The following is a 20,543-nucleotide window of genomic DNA, read 5'->3' on the forward strand; positions in this document are numbered from 1 at the left end:
TTTCATGGAAACATGGCTCACTCGGGATACGTTATCAGAGTTGGTACAGCCACCCGGTTTCTTCTGAAAACAAGGCTCCCTAAATTTTATCAGCATATCGAATGCGTGACCCGGGCTGGCAACACTCTGGATCATTGCTACTCTAATTTCTGCAACACATACAAACCCTCTCTCGGTAAATCTGACCACGACTCCATTTTGTTGCTCCCAGCCTATAGACAGAAACTAAAACAGGAAACGCCCGTGCTCAGGTCTGTTCAATGCTGGTCCGCCCAAACAGATTCCACGCTTCAAGATTGCTTCGATCACGTGGACTGGGATATGTTCCGGATAGCATCGGACAATAACATTGATGTATACGCTGATTCGGTGAGCGAGTTTATTAGCAAGTGCATCGGTGATGTGGTACCCACGGTGACTATTAAATCCTTCCCCAACCAGAAACCGTGGATTGATAACAGCATTCGTGCAAAACTGAAAGCGCAAACCACTGCTTTTAATCTTGGCAAGGCGACCGGAAACATGACCGAATACAAACAGTATAGCTATTCCCTCCGCAAGGCAATCGAGCAAGCTAAGCGTCAGTATAGAGACAAAGTAGAGTCGCAATTCAACGGCTCAGACGCGAGACATATGTGGCAGGTTCTACAGTCAATCACAGACTACAAAAAAAACCAGCCCCGTCGCGTACACCGATGTCTTGCTCCCAGACAAACTAAACAACTTCTTTGCTTGCTGTGAGGACAATACAGCAATGACAAATCTTTTCAGTCTCCTGGGGGGAATAGGTTTTGTCGCACCTCTTCACGACTGTCTTGGTGTGCTTGGACCATGTTAGTTTGTTGGTGATGTAAACACTAAGGAACTTGAAGCTCCCAACTTGCTCCACTGCAGCTCCGTCGATGGGAATGGGGGTGTGCTCGGTCATCTTTTTGCTGTAGTCCACAATCATCTCCTTTGTCTTGATCACGTTGAGAGAGAGGTTGTTGTCCTGGCACCACACGGCCAGGTCTCTGACCTCCTCCATATAGGCTGTCTCGTTGTTGACGGTGATCAGGCCTACCACTGCGGTGTCATTGGTAAATGATGGTATTGGAGTCGTGTCTGGCCGTGCAGTCATGAGTGAACAGGGAATACAGGAGGGGACTGAGCACGCACCCGAGGGGCCCCTGTGTTGAGGATCAGCGTGGCGGGCATGTTGTCACGTACCCTTACCACCTGGGGGCGGCCCATCAGGAAGTCCAGGATCCAATTGCAGAGGGAGGTGTTTAGTCCCAGGGTCCTTAGCTTATTGATGAGCTTTGAGGGCACTATGGTGTTGAACGCTGAGCTGTAGTCAATGAATAGCATTCTCACATAGTTTAGTTACCTTAGCTTGCTTGGGTACATGAAAAATGCTGGACATCTTGAAGTAAGAGGGGACAACAGACTGATATAGGGATAGGTTGAATATGTCCGTAAACACTCCAGCCAGCTGGCCTGCATTATGCACTGGGGACACAGTTTGGTATGCCGTCCGGGCTGGCAGCCATGCTTGAAAGTCCTATAATCGGGAAGTCGTAGTCCTCTTGAGCAGTGGGGGCCACGATGGTGGCTCTGTGTTGTTTTCCTTGAAGCTGGCAAAGAATGTGTTAAGTTTGTCTGGGAGTGAGGCATCGGTGTCCGCGACATAGCTGGTTTCCTCTTTATAGTCTGTTATAGTCCCTGCCACATGTATTGTGTCTGAGCCTCTGAATTGTGACTGCACATTGCCCTGTTAATATATTTTTGCCGCTTTGATTGACTTACAGAGGTTGGAGCTGGTCTGTTTGTACTCGTCCATTTTCCCAGTCACATTTTTGTGGTTAAATGGGGTGGTTACGCTTTTATTTTTTCTCGAAAGCTGCCAATTACCACGTTTCTTTGGTTTGGATATGCTTTAATCGTCACTGTAGGAACAACATCCTCTATGCACTTGATGATGAAACCAGTGACAGAGATAGTGTAGACGTCAATGATATTCCAGAGGCGCCTCGGAACATATCCCAGGAGTGATCTGATTTGCTGTAGGGCAGGCGGGGGTGGGCCTTGTAACCACCACAGAATAGGGAGAATAACATTGTTCAAGCGTCTTCTCTCCCCATGTGGCACAGGAGATTTCAGGAAAACTTTCCTAAGATTTCCTTTATTAATAATATCCCCAGCTACAACAAATGTGGCCTCAGGATGTGTGGTTTCCAGTTTGCTCAAAGTCCCGTAAAATCACTGTGAAATATATTTTATAGCTGTTTGAAGCTGGTTGACCAAAACAAAAGTTTGGTTTTGCTCCACCAGCTTCAAACAGCTAGCAATGTTATAATGTTTACAGAACGTTATTGAATTACCTCCAAATAACCTATCATTTCCAAATATGCACATTATCAAACAAAACATACATGTATTGTGTAACATGAAGTCCTATGAATGCCATCTGATGGAGATCATCAAAGGTTAGTGATTAATTTTATCTCTATTTCTGCTTTTTGTGACTCCTCTCTTTGGCTGGAAAATGGCTGTATGTTTTTGTGTGACTAGGCTCTGACCTAACATAATCATATGGTGTGCTTTCGTTGTAAAGCCTTTTTGAAATCGGACACGATGGGTAGATTTAAAAAAAAGTTAAGCTTTAATTTGGTGTATTGCCCTTGTGAATGTATGAAAGTTAAATATTTCTAAAAAATACCCCTAGCCTCAAGAAGTTTTTAACCGACTCTTTGGAATTACTTCAATAGCAACAGTGAATCTATTAAGTGGAGATTTCAGTGACAAATATCAAAGCTATGCAGGGCTTGATTAAAACCATGGATGGGAGACCGAAGAGATAGCTGTAGCTATATCAACTCTACAGTAGGATGTGAGGTGCTGCCCAGTCTATTGTTTTTTTATAGTGGATATTATGTTGAAAGTCTGACGTTGTTTCAAAGGCAAAAATTGAACATATTTTATACAAATGTGGTCTTTTGTTGAAAATTGGTTACCATAATGATGATGATTTTACCTTCAAAACAACAGTTGCTTTGACTTTTTCAAATCCAATGTGTTTTCCAGTGATTCAATGTCACAACATATTGACAGATTAAGTTGAAACAACATTGATTTAATCAGTTTGTGCCCAGTGGGTTGGGTGTCCCCCTTGAGTGCAATTACAACCTAATAAAGTAATAAGATGGGTTGGATGACTACTGAATGTCGGCTAGAGTGTGGAAGAAGGAAAATGGACATGATAAATTCAGAATAATTGGACAAATGGGAGGTATTAGGTACAGAGGACAGTTGGGAGCTCAGCTTCCACATACTTAGAGAGAATTAGATCAGCATTTCTAGTCAATTCCTCTTGAAGAGGTCGGGAACTGTGAAGAAAGAGCAGAAAATGAGAACGGAAGAAAACATTTTAATGAGAAGGGGAACATACTACCCGTTTCCGAATACCCATACTAGCGTACTACATACTTAAACTGCATACTATTTACCCATCGTCGAATACTATTTAGCACATACTGTTTAGTAAAAAGTATGCAGTATGCCACGGTCGTAACGCAGTAGAAGCTTCTGATTGGCTGAGTAGGTTGGGCGGGGCCCAGTGCTGGTGGATTCTTCCAAATTCAACAGACTGGCAAATCATTAACCAACCTGATAATAGCTAATTTTCATTTCCAAATCTAGTATTTAGTTAAAAGGCTATGACGAAGCCCATGAGAACAAGAAACACTTTTCAATGAGATAACAGAAATCCACTTTGGGTAAAACATTATTTTTTAAAGACTGTTTTCAGAAATGATTTTCGAAATGTTGCATACTATTAAAAATTATATTTTTGCATGCTTAGAACGGGTCACGTGTGATTCCGTTGCTTCCCGCTATTTGTTGATCGAACTGATTAGCTGTTGTCAAAGCAGAAATTAGTATTACATCCGGGCATTTAAAGTATACTTGATTTTTCGAAATGTCGCATACTATTAAACTTGATTTATTCCGCATACTCAAACAACCTAATATAATAAAATAATATATGCCATTTAGCAGACGCTTTTATCCAAAGCGACTTACAGTCATGTGTGCATACATTCTACGTATGGGTGGTCCCGGGAATCGAACCCACTACCCTGGCGTTACAAGCGCCATGCTCTACCAACTGAGCTACAGAAGGACCACCTACTATTTAGGATGCAAATATAGGTATTCGGACAGGGCCAGTGTTTATATGAAAGTGGGTAATATAGCCTATTGCATGAGTAAATCATAATGAATCATAATAATAAAGTTGGGTCACAAAAGGTCTTGCATCCATCTCCGAACTGAAAAGAAAAATGCTCACATGTCAGTGAGTGTTGCATCAGCATGATCTGTGCTTAGCCTCTTCTTGGCCCAGCGCCAGCTGATAAGACTGGTTAATGTAGAGCACGTGTCAAACTCATTCCACGGAGGGCCAACTGTCTGCGGGTTTTCGCTCCACCCCTGTAATTGATTGATGAATTAAAGTCACTAATTACCAGCTCTCCCGCTATCTCTCTCAGAATGACCTTCTTGATCCAAATCAGTCAGGTTTCAAGACTAGTCATTCAACTGAGACTGCTCTTCTCTGTATCACGGAGGCGCTCCGCACCGCTAAAGCTAACTCTCTCTCCTCTGCTCTCATCCTTCTAGACCTATCGGCTGCCTTCGATACTGTGAACCATCAGATCCCCCTCTCCACCCTCTCCGAGTTGGGCATCTCCGGCGCGGCCCACGCTTGGATTGCGTCCTACCTGACAGGTCGCTCCTACCAGGTGGCGTGGCGAGAATCTGTCTCCTCACCACGCGCTCTCATCACTGGTGTCCCCCAGGGCTCTGTTCTAGGCCCTCTCCTATTCTCGCTATACACAAGGTCACTTGGCTCTGTCATAACCTCACATGGTCTCTCCTATCATTGCTATGCAGACGACACACAATTAATCTTCTCCTTTCCCCCTTCTGATGACCAGGTGGCGAATCGCATCTCTGCATGTCTGGCAGACATATCAGTGTGGATGACGGATCACCACCTCAAGCTGAACCTCGGCAAGACGGAGCTGCTCTTCCTCCCGGGAAGGACTGCCCGTTCCATGATCTCGCCATCACGGTTGACAACTCCATTGTGTCCTCCTCCCAGAGCGCTAAGAACCTTGGCGTGATCCTGGACAACACCCTGTCGTTCTCAACTAACATCAAGGCGGTGGCCCGTTCCTGTAGGTTCATGCTCTACAACATCCGCAGAGTACGACCCTGCCTCAAACAGGAAGCGGCGCAGGTCCTAATCCAGGCACTTGTCATCTCCCGTTTGGATTACTGCAACTCGCTGTTGGCCGGGCTCCCTGCCTGTGCCATTAAACCCCTACAACTCATCCAGAACGCTGCAGCCTGTCTGGTGTTCAACCTTCCCAAGTTCTCTCACGTCACCCCGCTCCTCCACTCTCTCCACTGGCTTCCAGTTGAAGCTCGCATCCGCTACAAGACCATGGTGCTTGCCTACGGAGCTGTGAGGGGAACGGCACCTCAGTACCTCCAGGCTCTGATCAGGCCCTACACCCAAACAAGGGCACTGCGTTCATCCACCTCTGGCCTGCTCGCCTCCCTACCACTGAGGAAGCACAGTTCCCGCTCAGCCCAATCAAAACTGTTCGCTGCTCTGGCCCCCCAATGGTGGAACAAACTCCCTCACGACGCCAGGACAGCGGAGTCAATCACCACCTTCCGGAGACACCTGAAACCCCACCTCTTTAAGGAATACCTAGGATAGGATAAGTAATCCTTCTCACCCCCCTTTTAAGATTTAGATGCACTATTGTAAAGTGACTGTTCCACTGGATGTCATAAGGTGAATGCACCAATTTGTAAGTCGCTCTGGATAAGAGCGTCTGCTAAATTACTTAAATGTAAATGTAAATGTAGTAAGGAACTCCCCTCACCTGGTTATCTAGGTCTTAATTGAATGGAAAAAACGAAAACCCGCAGACATTCAGCCCTCCGTGGAATGAGTTTGACACCCCCGATGTAGAGGAAACAGAGTTCCCCTGTCCGGCCACCGTGGTCCAGGCGGTTGAGTGCACGACTAGCATCCTCCCAGGTGACATAAGCCAGCCAGCACTCACCCCCCTGGCCTATATTTCCCTGCCTATTCCCTGGTTGTGTAATAAGCACAGCATTTAGCAGAAATGCTTTATGTAAGCCTGAGCAAGCAAGCAGACCGGCTAGGCTAGGCAGGACAGGGCACGGCAGGGCATGTCTCTCTGGCAAGGCCCCAAGAGCAGGGCTTGGCATTTCAGGGAATAGGAGCACTAGGCTAGGGTGGGTTAGTCCTAACATTTAATCAAGAATGAAATATATATGGCTTTCTCATTCATTCTCTTCTGTCTTATTTTCATTTTTTCCATAATCTCTAACAGAAGTGAGATGCTGCAACAGTCACTGGTTAGGGACAGGAGCAAATAAATATCTCAATTTATTGGTTGCACTCCTCAATAATTAGCCTAACTTATACGTATTTGGGCTTTCGGCCTTCTCATCTATCTTCTAAATAGATACTGTCCTTCCTGATGTTGAAGGCATTTCTCTGATTTGTGAAAAGTGTCCTTTTTATTGTGCCAACTGCCTATGATTTGATTCACTTGAATGTCAGATTCTGCTGTCTGTCGACAAGTTCCATCTCGTACCTTGGTACCAAACACGCAACTCGTTATCCTGGATCTTATGAATCCATTTGAGATGGCCTATAATTTTGTCTCTCTGTGCAAGCACTACAGGACATGAGGCACAACAGGACATGAGGCACTACAGGACATGAGGCACTACAGGACATGAGGCACAACAGGACATGAGGCACAACAGGACATGAGGCACAACAGGACATGAGGCACAACAGGACATGAGGCACAACAGGACATGAGGCACAACAGGACATGAGGCACAACAGGACATGAGGCACAACAGGACATGAGGCACAACAGGACATGAGGCACAACAGGACATGAGGAACAACAGGACATGAGGCACAACAAGACATGAGGCACAACAGGACATGAGGCACAACAGGACATGAGGCACAACAGGACATGAGGCACAACAGGACATGAGGCAACAGGACATGGGGAAACACCATCCTAACAACTGATGCACAACAAGATATAGGCAGGCATGAGGCACACAGGATGCACAACAAGACTGTTACTATAGGACAAATACAGGAATGAGGCACTACAGGACTGAGGCAACACATTCCAGTATCCTAACAACTATGTCAGATATAGGCAGCCCATGATGTTCATTGTTACTGCTGCCAAATGGAGACACAGACTTATCATCTATACAGATATGCACATTAAATGATCTGACACAGACTTATCATCTATACAGATATGCACTTAAATGGTCTGACTCCCCAGATAATACAGCATCTTCAGTACTAAACGTGTCTCCTACAGTCCCTCTCACCCACTGACTTTCATTAGTATTCATTATGATTTTACCGTGCAGGGAGAAGAGAGGTCAGGGCAATTCCACATTAACGGAATTCACTTAATGTATGCCAAACAAAACTTTCAAAGATTAACAAACCACACCCCAGCTAGCACATTTGGTTCCTTGGAAGTTGTGGGAATGTGTCACACCCTGACCATAGTTTGCTTTGTATGTTTCTATGTTTTGGTTGGTCAGGGTGTGAGCTGGGTGGGCATTCTATGTTACATGTCTAGTTTGTCTAGTTATATGTTTGGCCTGATATGGTTCTCAATCAGAGGCAGGTGCTCGTCATTGTCTCTGATTGGGAACCATATTTAGGTAGCCTGTTTGGTGTTGGGTTTTGTGGGTGATTGTCCTTGTTCCTGTCTTTGTGTTTGCACCAGATGGGACTGTTTTAGGTTTTCTCACATTTGTTGTTTTTGTTAGTTATCTCATGGGCAGTTTCTTTCTAAAATAAAGAACATGAATAACCACCACACTGCATTTTGGTCCGCCTCTACTTCACCTAAGGAAAACCCTTACAGAATCACCCACCACAACAGGACCAAGCGGCGTGGTAACGGGCAACGGAAAAAGCAGCAGCAGGAGAAGCAACAGATGCAGCAGCAACAGGAGCAGCAGCAGCAGCAGTGGGAGAGGCTGCACTACTTGGAAGAATGGACATGGGAGGACGAATTGGATGGTAAAGGACCCTTGGCTCAGCCAGGAGAATATCGCCGCCCCGGCGAAAGCGGTGAGGCGCTGGTATGAGGTGGCAGCGCGGCGTTGTGGATGGAAGCCTGAGAGTCAGCCCCAAAAATTTATTGGGAGGGGGCTCACAGGGAGTATGGCTACACCAGGTAGGAGACCTGAGCCAACTTCCTGTGGTTACCGGGGGACGAGAGACCGGGCAGGCACCATGTTATGCTGTGAAGCGCACTGTGTCCCAAGTGCGGGTGCATAGCCCGGTGCGGTACATTCCAGCTCCGCGTATCGGCCGGGCTAGAGTGGGCATCGAGCCAAGTGCCATGAAGCCGGCTCTACGCATCTGGTCTCCAGTGCGTCTCCTTGGGCCGGCTTACATGGCACCAACCTTGCGCACGGTGTCCCCGGTTCGCCTGCATAGCCCAGTGCGGGCTATTCCACCTCGCCGCACCGGCAGGGCGACTGGGACCATTCAACCGGGTAAGGTTGGGCAGGCTCGGTGCTCAAGAGCTCCAGTGCGCCTGCACGGCCCGGTCTATCCGTCACCACCTCCACGCACCAGCCCTCCGGTGGCAGCCCCCCGCACCAGGCTGTCTCTCCGGTCCATCCTTACAGGGGCTCCCTCCTCTCCAGCGCTGCCGGAGTCTCCCGCCTCTCCGGCGCTACCAGAGCCTTCCTCCTCTCTATATTTTACATCATAGACGTCTAAGTTTGGACATCAAAGTACGGCACAGCACTGTAGAGTATGGTAGAGCAGAGTACAGTAATGTACAGTATTGTACAGTACAATACAGTACATTATAGTGTACTCATCTTCAGTGTGCTCTATTGTGTACTGTACTTAAGCAATAAGGCACAAAAAGCATGAATACAGTTACATGTAAATGGCATTGTTCAGCCCGACGCCATAAAAATGTAAATATAAATGATTTATTTTTAGATCAACCGAGAAATGTGTGCTTTAGTATTGTATTCTTTGGCAACTGTGGTATAAGCAGGATAAACACCTCCATTCTGTACATTACCTTAGAAAAATTAACTCCACAAAGGAACTCAGCTCTGCTTCATCCATTATTTCCAAGGTAAAGTACAGAACTTCTGTGTTTTTAAAAAACTTTACTGTATGTACTCTACTGTACTGTACTGTGCTCTACATACTTGTAAAACATAGACGTCTATGATTGGTTCAGATTCGGACTGGACCAAATCTGAAACAATCATGGATGTCTATGTTTGGACCAAGTCAAGGCCGGTCCGGACTAGGGCTGTTGCAATGACCATATTACCACAACACTGGCGGTCACGAGTCAAGAAGGCAGTAAACTTCCATGTAACCGTTTAGTCACAGTAATTAGGCTTCTCCAAGCACTGATGCTGCTGGTCATTAGTAGTCTACCAAACTTGCTAAATGCTCAGTACTCAGCACTCAATTGTACCTCTAATGACTCTGACATCAATGTAAATGTCTTCGAAAATCGAATCAAACACTTCATGAGAGCCCATGAGCTCATTTTGCGCAATATTTCTATAGGCTATGCAATTGCGCGAGAACACAGAGTGATGGCCTCTACCAAAAAGAGGAGGATCCCATCAGCTTTCTATAGGCTAGGCCTGCTATATTTATTTCTCAACTCTCTCAACTACAATATTAGCCTATCACTTGTGAATAATGCCCAGTATAAGAAAAGATGCCTTATTTCCCCCCTTATTCCTAGCCTAGTCCAAAGGCCTGTATGCTTTAATAAGGTTTGTATCACAACTAAAGTGGCCAAATAACTTCTTAGAATTAAGCATGTTAATCCACTTTACAAGGGGTGTAGAGACTAACTGGCATACATAAGCAGCGCATGAGTTTCACGTTTGGGGAAGATCATTTTCACCATAAAAAATGCATCTTTATAATAAAAGCATTAAATGCATAATTACATTTACAGTCACTTATGATAATGGTGTTTTCCGCTAATGGAACATTCACACTTATAGCCTACTGCCATGTGCGCATTGCCAGATCAGGACCTAACATAAGGACAACTCAGATTATGCTATTCTGTTCTTCTGAAATAGACTACATTTTCTTCATTTCATGCTTCTTTAGACCGGTCTAAAATAAATAACAGATTTATTATGAAGGTGTAGGCTATATTAAATTGATTTATTAGACTTGTAGGCTATGTGGGGAAGCCAGGAGATGCTAAATGTGTTTATGTTAATTAGAGAGAGAGAGAGAGAGAGAGAGAGAGAGAGAGAGAGAGAGAGAGAGAGAGAGAGAGAGAGAGAGAGGGGCAGAGAGAGAGAGGGAGACAGAGAGAGGGGCAGAGAGAGAGGGATAAAGAGAGAGAGGGGCAGAAAGAGCAAGGGAGCCAGAGAGAGGGGCAGAGAGGGAGACAGAGGGAGGGGCAGAGAGAGAGAGGGAGACCGAGGGAGGGAGGGAGAGAGGCAGAGACAGAGAGAGGGGCATCGAGAGAGGGAGACAGGGAGACAGAGAGAGGGGAAGAGAGAGAGAGGGATACAGAGGGAGGGAGAGAGGCAGAGACAGAGAGGGAGGGAGGGAGGCAGAGAGAGAGGCAGAGACAGGAGAGGCAGAGACAGACAGAGGGGCAGAGAGAGAGGGAGACAGGGAGGGGCAGATAGGGAGACAGAGAGAGGGGCAGGAAGAGAGAGTGAGACAGAGGGAGGGGCAGAGAGAGAGTGAGACAGAGGGAGGGGCAGAGAGAGAGAGAGAGAGAGGGAGAGAGGGAGAGGCAGAGAGAGAGGGAGACAGAGGGGAGGGCAGAGAGAGAGAGGGAGAGGGAGAGGGAGGGTCAGGGAGGGAGGGAGAGAGGGAGGGTCAGGAGAGGGAGGGAGACAGAGGGAGGGAGGGAGAGAGGGAGGGGCAGAGAGAGAGAGGGAGACAGAGGGAGGGGCAGAGAGATAGAGGGAGACAGAGGGAGGGAGGGAGACAGAGGGAGGGAGGGAGGGAGGGAGTCAGAGAGAGGGGCAGAGAGAGAGAGAGGGAGACAGAGGGAGGGAGACAGAGGGAGGGGCAGAGAGAGGGAGAGATAGGGAGAGAGGCAGAGAGAGGGAGACGGAGGGAGGGAGGGAGGCAGAGGGAGAGAGGGAGGGAGACAGAGGGAGGGAGACAGAGAGAGAGGGAGACAGAGGGAGGGAGACAGAGGGAGGGGCAGAGAGAGGGAGAGATGGGGAGAGATGGGGAGAGAGGCAGAGAGAGGGAGACAGAGGGAGGGAGGGAGGCAGAGGGAGAGAGGGAGGGAGACAGAGGGAGGGAGACAGAGGGAGGGAGACAGAGAGAGAGGGAGACAGAGGGAGGGAGGGACACAGAGAGAGAGGGGGAGTCAGAGGAAGAGAGGGAGACAGACAGAGAGGGAGACAGAGGGAGGGAGGGGTTGTCCAGACTGTTTTCACACTTGCTTTGACCACCAAAATAATATAACTATTTGTAGGTCTACCTTTACTTGTTACTTCTGTGAACTTTCATTATCCTTAAATATATGTGGGTTTTTGGTAATGGAATTAATTCCAAGGCACAAGGCAATGTTTCTTAAACTTCCAAAAGGAAAATTATTTAAATATAAGTTGTAATATTAGTTGGCATTTGTCTTTACTTCAAAATGTTTTGATGTATTTCTAATTATTTTTAAAACCTTTTCCATCTGTTTAACCAGAAATCAAAGCATGCAAAGAAATGGTTGAAAAATGTATATGCCTTCATTTCAACAACAAAAATATAGACTCTTAGCTTTCATTTCACATCAAATTTGACATGCTCCTATGAACTTCACATGTTGGTGCTCATGGGTCCTTTACATGGAAATGCCCATTACTCATTAGCTGCTATCAAGGCAGCAGCTACTCGTGTGTGTACGTGTGTGTAGAGTGTGTGTATTAGTGTCAGTATCCAGCACCTAATCAAAAACGAGACACATCCCTCACTGTATGCTACAGGGGCAATCATACATTACACACATACACACAAAGCAGTGCAGTGTCTCCTTCCAAACAGAAATCCCAATAGGAGGACCACACCCATAACATGAGATGTTGTTGCCGTCGCCCGTCTAGCCAGGGAATCTCCAGAGGAATCTCCAGAGAATGGGGTAGTGTCATTAGCTTGGGCTAGGCTCATTACAACAATCAATTCAACCACTATACACACGTATTTGGCTAGAAAGCACTAAGCAATAACTAACGTGCCTTCAGAAAGTATTCACTATCCTTGACTTTTTACACATTTTGTTGTGTTAGTCTGAATTTAACATGGATTCCATTGAGATTTTGTGTCACTGACCTACACACAATACCCCATAATGTAAAAGTGGAAATCAATTTAAAAAAATGAATAGCTGAAATGTCTTGAGACAATGAGTATTCATCCATTGTTATGGCAAGCCTAAATAAGTTCAGCAGTAGACATTTGCTTAACAAGTCATATAATAAGTTGTGTCATGACGTTGGCCTTGGGCCCTTTTTCCTCTCTCTACCCTACTGAGGTTACATTTGCAAAACTCTTGGTTAACATAGAGATTCTGGGAACGTCAGAAGGTGGGGGGAAATTAATATATTCTGGTAATCCAACCAATTGAACATATGCAGTGGTACTTAATGAATATGCTGTCAGTTTCGTTGTCATCTGAGACATTCTCATCAATGATAAGATGACGTAAACTCTACAGTGGAAAGTCTACACATCAGAGTTATCGGATTCACATGGAATTGTTGTTCAATTTAAATGTTTGAATATGAAATTATTCGTGATGGGATGAAATGAAATGTGATTTTAGCTTCTAAAATGTGAGATTTGGGTTTCCACAAGATAGGGCTCTGCTCAATCAGTGGCCCGCCCCTGTGAAGGGACATTGGCTATAAAACTTTTCAAAAAAGCCCTCCTCTCCCTTCCTATATAAGCCCTTGACGACAATATAACCTCCTGTTCCGAGGATGTAGGACGACGGTCCGATGTCAGAATGGTTCAGATAATAACTACAGAACGAAGCCAACATCAGCATGAGCTTTGGTTGCGAATGGTGTGAACGTTGAACTCTTATTCACTACAGAAGTGATACCTCCTAGCCGTTGAGTTAGCAACAGCAGATGCAACGAGGGTTAGGAAGGAACAGACAGAGTATCCCGTCTATCACCCAACGACATCACTACAACGTATTCAATTGACAACCAGAGACATTCTTCAAAGGACTCGGTTGGGCAACACGGCCTTCCATCTACCACCAACTTACCGAAGCGCAGCTCAGAGTAAATATTTATTGCATTTTCCTTTTCCAAATGGGCGGTAATTTTGAATGCATAAGATACTGTATTTAGGATAGCGCAGCTTCGCCTTTGTTCCTCAGTCTTCCCGCTCCTTCACTCAAACCCAAACCTTTTTCTTTTGTGTAACAAGCTGTCATATCTGTTCCGCCCGCTAGGGACGTTTTCCTTTATGACGTCATTTGTAATCAAGTTATGATTTAATTATGTGTATGTGTAATTCTGTGTGATTAGTTAGGTATTTAGTAAATAAATAATTAAATCCAATTTTGTATTGCTGATTCAACTTGTGAGCCAGGGTTCGTGCAGATAACCAAGAATTTACAACTTTCAGATGAGACTGAATTAAGATGATGATTAATATTGACTGATATTGATGTAAAATATTACTAGGTCTTTAAGAGTTTATTCGGAAATATAACAGCTCTATAAACATTATTTTGTGGTGCCCGACTCTCTAGTTAATGACATTTACATGATCAGCTCAATCAGGTGATATTAATTACGGAGAAATTATTTTATAGAATAGCATGTCATATCACTTAATCCGGCATAGCCAAAGACACGACAGTTGCATGGACTCTGTGTGCAATAATAGTGTTTAACATGATTTTTTTTATGTCTAGCTCATCTCTGTACCCCACACATACAATTATCTGTAAGGTCCGTCAGTCGAGCAGTGAATTTCAAACACAGATTCAACCACAAAGACCAGGGAGGTTTTCCAATGCCTCGCAAAGAGGGGTAGCACCTAGTGGAAGATCAGTAAAAATACTAATAAATATCCCTTTGAGCATAGTGACGTAATTAATTACACTTTGGATGGTGTATCAATACACCCAGTCAGTACAAAGATAAAAACGTCCTTTCTAACTCAGTTGCCGGAGAGGAACGAAACCGCTCAAGGATTTCCCCATGTTGCCAATGGTGACCTTAAAACAGTTAGAGTTTAATGGCTGTGATAGGAGAAAACTGAGGATGGATCAATACATTGTATTCCAAAACATGCATCCTGTTTGCAACAAGGCACTAAATTAATACTGCAAAAAATGTGGGTAAGGAGCAATTCACTTTTGGTCCTGAATACAGTGTTATGTTGGGGGCAGATCCAACACAACACATTACTAAGTACCACTCTCCATATTTTCAATCCTAGTTGTGGCTGCATCATGTTATGGATATGCTTATAATTGTTAAGGACAGGTGATATTTTCTGGATAAAAAATAAATGTAATGGAGCTAAGCACAGGCAAAATCCTAGAGGAAAACCTGGTTTGGTCTGCTTTCCAACAGACACTGGGAGACGAATTTACCTTTCAGCAGGACAATAGCCTAAAAGACAAGCCCAAATCTACACCGGAGTTGCTTACCAAGAAGACAGTGAATGTTCCTTTAAGTTTTTTACTTAAATCTGCTTGAAAATCTATGGCAAGACTTGAAAATGTTGTCTAGCAATGATCAACAACCAATTTCACAGAGCTTGAAGAATATTGAAAAGAATAATGAACTAATGTTGTACAATCCAGGTGTGGAATATTCTTAGAGATTTATAGCCTATTTATGCTTATTCTGGAAAGGCTGACTGGAGGCTCCGTATGGAGGGTGTGACGCAATTGCGGAGGCCCCGGAGGCACACAATGGCCAAATCGAGCTCCTACTGCATTGCTGTGTGCCTCTCAAGTTTTTTTTTTTTTAACAATGGGGAGAGCGCCATATACAGTTGAAGTCAGAAGTTTACATTCACCTTAGCCAAATACATTTAACTCAGTTTTTTCACAATTCCTCACATTTAATCCTAGAAAAAAATTCCCTGTCTTTGGTCAGTTAGGATCACCACTTTATTTTAAGAATGTAAGAATTATAATAGAGAATTATTTCTCTATTTCACATTCCCAGTGGGTCAGAAGTTTACATACACTTAATTAGTATTTGGTAGCATTGTCTTTGAATTGTTCAACTTGGGTCAAACGTTTCGGGTAGCCTTCCACAAGCTTCCCACAATAAGTTTGGTGAATTTTGGCTCATTCCTCCTGACAGAGCGGGTGTAACTGAGTCAGGTTTGTTGGCCTCCTTGCTCGCACATGCTTTTTCAGTTCTGCCCACAAATTTTTTATAGGATTGAGGTCAGGGCTTTGTGATGGCCATTCCAATACCTTGACTTTGTTGTCCTGAAGCCATTTTGCACCAACATTGGAAGTATGCTTGGGGTCATTGTCCAGTTGGAAGACCTATTTGCGACCAAGCTTTAACATCTTGACTGATGTCTTGAGATGTTGCTTCAATATATCCACATAATTTTCCTTCCTCGTGAAGTCATCTATTTTGTGAAGTGCACCAGTCCCTGCTGCAGCAAAGCACCCCCACAACATGATGCTGCCACCCCCATGCTTCACGTGTTCTTCGACTTGCAAGCCTCCGCCGTTTTCCTCCAAACATAACGATGGTCATTATGGCCAAACAGTTCTATTTTTGTTTAATCAGACCAGAGGACATTTCTCCAAAAAGTATGATCTGTGTCCCCATGTGCAGTTGTAAACCGTAGTCTGGCTTTTTTATGGCGGTTTTGGAGCAATGGCTTCTTCCTTGCTGAGCTGCCTTTCAGGTTATGTCGATATAGGACTCGTTTTACTGTGGCTATAGATACTTTTGTTCCTCCAGTATCTTCACAAGGTTCTTTGCTGTTGTTCTGGGATTGATTTGCACTTTTCGCACCAAAGTACTTCATCTCTAGGAGACAGAATGCGTCTCCTTCCTGAGCGGTACGACGGCTGCGTGGTCCCATGATGTTTATACTTGCGCACTATTGTTTGTACAGATGCACCGGAAGGCAACGTGTTCCCATTTTGAAACATTTATTGTGTCTGAAGGTGGAACTCCGCCTACCCGGCAGGCCCGGAGAGCAATTTAAGTGCACCTATAGGCCTACCGCTGGCCAATCAGAGAGCTCAAATCACCGTGTCTGCACAGTTTCCTCAAGTCATAGACTGTAAAAAGAAACCTTCGAACTCAAAGCGAAGTTGATAATGCGAGATTTCAAAACCATGACTAGAGAGAATCAACGAATACAGCACAGGGCTGATGTTTTTATGAGTAAGTTCATGTTTAAGTTGTTATTCAGCACTGTCAACACTTTGTTCAACACTTCTATAAGCCATAAAATGTACATTCTGCCTACAGCCAGCACTGCAGCTGCAATTAATGAGTATAGCAAAGGGTTCCGATAAGCTTGCGTTGTTATTATTTGCAGCATGAATCCTTTTAATATTTCACTTTCTCTGGTCATAGGAGTAACAGCATGAATTGGTGTATGAGGCAGAAATAATGCAGTGCGACTTGAGTTTCTCCATCAGCTGGAAGACTGTGTCCCATTTTCTCAGTGGAGGCACGGAGGGAGAGTGGAGGGATGGTGTCAGCCTCAGCGTTGCACCCTCTCTCCCCTCAGACTGACCATCAGATGCAGGCCATCAGTCCAGTAAAAAAAAGAAAAACTCATGATTACGCTCACGCAGCTGTGTCTCAAGTAATACAACAAATGATGTATTACCATTGTGGTCATATACTGGGGTGACAGGTAGCCTAGTGGTTAGAGCGTTTGGCCAGTAATCGAAAGGTTACTAGATCGAATCCCTGAGCTGACAAGCTGAGCGGCCTTTTAGATCATCATTGTAAATAAGAATTTGTTCTTAACTGACTTGCCAAGTTAAATAAAAAAAATGTTTTTAAAAATCTACCTAATTAAAAAATATATATATTTCAAAATGGTCTGAACAACATTGGTAGGGTAATTCAAGCATATCCAATATGCAGTGATAATGTATTTGGCCTAGAGCCTACTGCACAAACCTCATTGCTACAGAATTTTTAAAAATTGGTTAACATTTTTGAAGTAAATCAAAAAAATGAATCTGAGCGGTAGAACTCAGCTAGTTCTACCGCTCAGTGACCACTGTTGTACGGCCACTGCAGATGCCAGATTGACCATGCAGAGCCTTTTGCCCAGAAAAACTCATAGCTGATTCTATCATCATCGGGTTGAATACTTATCTAATATAAATATTTATTTGTGTTTTATTTTTCATTAATTCTCATAGAGTATTTTGTGTTGATCGTTAACAAAAAATGACAACTAAATCAATTTTAATCACACTTTGTAGCACAACAAAGTGTGGAAAAAGTCAAGGAGTGTGAATACTATCTGAAGGCACTGTATACTGTAATGGGAATGAGAGTTCCATGTTAATTCAATCCAGTTGTGTTTAGATCTGACAAACACAAAGCAGTGAACAAGGAACATAATGTCATGCCCTGATCTGTTTCACCTGTCTTTGTGATTGTCTCCACCCACCTCCAGGTGTCTCCTGTTTTCCCCAATACTCCCGGTGTATTTATCCCGGTGTTTCCTGTCTCTCTGTGCCAGTTTGTCTTGTTTTGCCAAGTCAACCAGCGGTTTGCCTAGGTCTTATTTTTCCCAGTCTCTGTTTTTTCCTAGGCCTCCTGATTTTGACTCTTGCCTGTCCTGACGCCATATCCGCCTGCCTGACCACTTTGCCTGTTCTGACCTCGAACCTGCCTATCGCCTGGTACTGTTTGGACTCTGACCTGGTTTATGAATTCTTGCCTGTTACTGACCTGCTTTTTTTTTTTTACCCCTTTTGGTATTATAAATATCGGAGCTCAACCATCTGCCTCCTGTGTCTGCATTTGGGTCTCACCTTGTGCCCTTGAGAATTTCAATAAGCATTTTTCTACGGCTTGTCACGCTTTCCACCTGGCTATCCAAACCCCAGTCAACTGCCCGGCATCCCACAGCAACTGGCCCAAGCCTCCCCATGTCTCCTTCAACCAAGTCCAGACAATTGATGTTCTGAAAGAGCTGCAAAATCTGGACCCCTACAAATCAGCCGGGCTAGACAATCTGGAACCTCTCTTTCTAAAATTATTTGCCAAAATTGTTGCAACCACTATTACTAGCCTGTTCAACCTCTCTTTTGTATCGTCTGAGATTCCCAAAGATTGGAAAGCTGCCGCGATCATCCCCCTCTTCAAAGGGGGAGACACACTAGACCCAAACTGCTACAGACCTATATATATCCTACCCTGCCTTTTTAAGATCTTCGAAAACCAAGTTAACAAACAGATTACCGACCATTTCGAATCCCACCATACCTTCTCCGCTATGCAATCTGGTTTCAGAGCTGGTCCTGGGTGCACCTCAGCCATGCTCAAGGTCCTAAACGATATCATAACTGCCATCGATAAGAGACATTACTGTGCAGCTGTATTCATCGACCTGGCCAAGGCTTTCGACTTTGTCAATCACCGCATTCTATCAGCAGATTAAACAACCTTGGTTTCTCAAATGACTGCCTCGCCTGGTTCACCAACTACTTCTCAGATAGAGTTCAGTGTGTCACTGTTGTCTGGACCTCTGGCAGTCTCTATAGGGGTGCCACAGGGTTCAATTCTCGGGCCGACTCTCTTCTCTGTATACAACAATGATGTCGCTCTTGCTGCTGGTGATTCTCTGATCCACCTCTACGCAGACGACACCATTCTGTATACTTCTGGCCCCTCTTTGGACTCTGTTAACTAACCTCCAGACGAGCTTCAATGCCATACAACTCTCCTGCCGTTGCCTCCAACTGCTCTCAAATGCAAGTACAACTAAATGCATACTCTTCAACCGAACGTGGACAACTACAAATACCTAGGTGTCTGGTTAGACTGTAAACTCTCCTTCCAGACTCACATTAAGAATCTCCAATCCAAAATTAAATCTAGAATCAGCTTCCTATTTCGCAACAAAGCATCCTTCACTCATGCTGCCAAACATACCCTCGCAAAAACTGACCATCCTACCGATCCTCAACTTCGGCGATGTCATTTACAAAATAGCCTCCAACACACAAATTGGATGCAGTCTATCACAGTGCCATCCGTTTTGTCACCAAAGCCCCATATACTACCCACCATTGTGACCTGTACGCTCTCGTTGGCTGGCCCTCACTTCATACTCGTCGCCAAACTCACTGGCTCCAGGTCATCTACAAGTCTCTGCTAGGTAAAGCCCCGCCTTATCTCAGCTCACTGGTCACCATAGCAGCACCCACCCGTAGCACGCACTCCAGCAGGTATCTCACTAAGTCACCCCCAAAGCCAATTCCTCCTTTGGCCGCCTTTCCTTCCAGTTCTCTGCTGCCAATGACTGGAACGAACTGCAAAAATCACTGAAGCTGGAGACTCATATCTCCCTCACTAGCTTTAAGCACCAGCTGTCAGAGCAGCTCACAGATCACTGCACCTGTAGATAGCCCATCTGTAATATAGCCCATCCAACTACCTCATCCCCATGCGGTATTTATTTATTGATCTTGCTCCTTTGCACCCCAGTATCTCTACTTGCACATTCATCTTCTGCACATCAATCACTCCAGTGTTTAATTGCTATATTGTAATTACTTCGCCACCATGGCCTATTTATTGCCTTATCTCCCTTATCTTACCTCATTTGCACACACTGTATATAGATTTCTTTCTACTGTATTATTGACTGTATGTTTGTTTATTCCATGTGTAACTCTGTGTTGTATGTGTCGAACTGCTTTGCTTTATTCTTGGCCAGGTCGCAGTTGTAAATGAGAACTTGTTCTCAACTAGCCTACCTGGTTAAATAAAGGTGAAATATATATATATATATATATATATACTTTAAAAAAAATACATAAGCCTAGATCGTGCACTAAAAGTCCCCTGCAAAAATGCATAAATCTTTCAATAGCATGTACTTTAGTCTCCCAGTGAAATTACATGTTGGCATCTAGTAAAGGGGTATTCCATTAATATTTTACTCAGAAGTATGTTTCCGGTCAAGCCAATATAACTCAACACAAAAATGTATGTACTAATGGATTCCACAAAGCCTTTTAGCAGTTGTGGGGGTAGTTATTTGTGTCAAACTACCCACATAGGCTATATATTATTCCACTGTATAAATAAAATAAAAATAATATGTAACATGCCAGAACTGATGAGACAGGGTATGGTCTCTGCCTAGATATTTCTGGGATGAGAACAATGACGTGTATATAATGTATAAACCATTGGCA

General features: G+C 44.4%; 1 protein-coding gene across 3 annotated transcripts in view; it reads right to left on the minus strand.

Moving 5' to 3' along the window:
* LOC118388619 (ankyrin repeat domain-containing protein 13C-like) overlaps positions 1-20,543 on the minus strand; it is an 84,968-nt gene that overhangs the window by 50,862 nt on the left and 13,563 nt on the right. The window lies entirely within an intron of this gene.

This window comes from Oncorhynchus keta, chromosome 1 (assembly GCF_023373465.1).
Source record: "Oncorhynchus keta strain PuntledgeMale-10-30-2019 chromosome 1, Oket_V2, whole genome shotgun sequence".
Classification (NCBI taxonomy): domain Eukaryota; kingdom Metazoa; phylum Chordata; class Actinopteri; order Salmoniformes; family Salmonidae; genus Oncorhynchus; species Oncorhynchus keta.